Source organism: Cynara cardunculus (genome assembly GCF_001531365.2).
Source record: "Cynara cardunculus var. scolymus isolate 2C chromosome LG 2, CcrdV1, whole genome shotgun sequence".
Lineage (NCBI taxonomy): Eukaryota > Viridiplantae > Streptophyta > Magnoliopsida > Asterales > Asteraceae > Cynara > Cynara cardunculus.
In genome coordinates this window covers 61,453,522-61,454,707 of record NC_037529.1, presented here as the reverse complement: position 1 = coordinate 61,454,707, position 1,186 = coordinate 61,453,522, and the positions used below count along the sequence as shown (strand labels likewise).

The 1,186-nt window shown below is 40.8% G+C and overlaps 1 non-coding gene across 1 annotated transcript; it reads right to left on the bottom strand.

Moving 5' to 3' along the window:
• Positions 1-354: 354 nt before the first annotated feature.
• On the bottom strand, positions 355-461 carry LOC112508375. The gene has a single exon (XR_003068748.1). It is a non-coding gene; the product is annotated as a small nucleolar RNA R71 (small nucleolar RNA).
• Positions 462-1,186: the final 725 nt, after the last annotated feature.

The window sequence follows — 1,186 nt, the reverse complement described above, 5'->3', positions numbered from 1 at the left end:
GACTATGCTATCCCGGATTTTGAGCAATTAAATTCTGGGATAGTTAAACCACATATGACCACTCTCCATTTCGAGCTAAAACCGATCATGTTTCACATGTTACAGACCAACGGTCAATTTGCTGGACTACCCTCAGAGGACCCACATTCTCACTTAAAGTCTTTCATGGAAATCACAGATGCCTTCCTGATCCCAGGAGTGTCAAATGACGCTCTAAGACTCACTTTATTTCCATTTTCATTAAGGGATCAGGAAAAAGCATGGTTTAATTCTTTAACTCCGAGTTCTGTGCCTTCGTGGGGTAACATGGCAGAAAATTATTTGCGAAAATATTTCCCACCAACAAGGAACGCTAAGTCCAGAAATGAGATTTGTCTTTTTAAACAAATGGACGATGAGGTTGTTCCTGACGTGTGGAAAAGGTTCAAAGAGCTGTTGAGGAAATGCCCACACCATGACATTCCATACTGTATTCAACTTGAGACATTTTACAATGGGTTAAATCCCATGGCAAAACAAATGCTCGATGCGACTGCGGGCGGAGCCTTTACAGCTATGACCTGTAATGAAGGATATGAAATCCTAGAAAAGATATCAGCCAACAATGGGCATTGGGCAGACCCTCGTGCTCAATCACAGAAAAAGACTGCTGGGATACATGATGTAGATGCATATACTGCATTAACAGCTCAGCTTACCTCCATGACCAACCTGCTGAAAAATTTAACTTCTGGTCAGGGAGGACAACAAATTGCTAATACACCTGTCCCAACAGTCCTATCTGTGCAGTGTGTGTGTTGTGGTGGGGAACACTCGTATGAACATTGTCCTCATAATTCTGAATCCATAAACTTTGTTCATAATGGATCTGGTCCCTATACCAAYAATTACAATGCAAGTTGGAAACAACACCCGAATTTTTCTTGGACCAAACCATGTTTAAACCCACCAGTTCATAAACAACAAGGAACTTCTAATTTCCAACCACAGCATCATGGAAACAGTTCTAACTCTCAGACTCATCACCAAAATTTTCAAACTGCTCAACCACCTTTTCAAAACAAGCCACCTCCTCAGGTTGATTTATCAACTTCTTTGGAAGCGATGATAAAAGGGTTATTTGCGCATGCTCAAGCTCAAAATCAAGCTTTGATAACCCAACAAAACTCTCAAAATCAATCTCTTT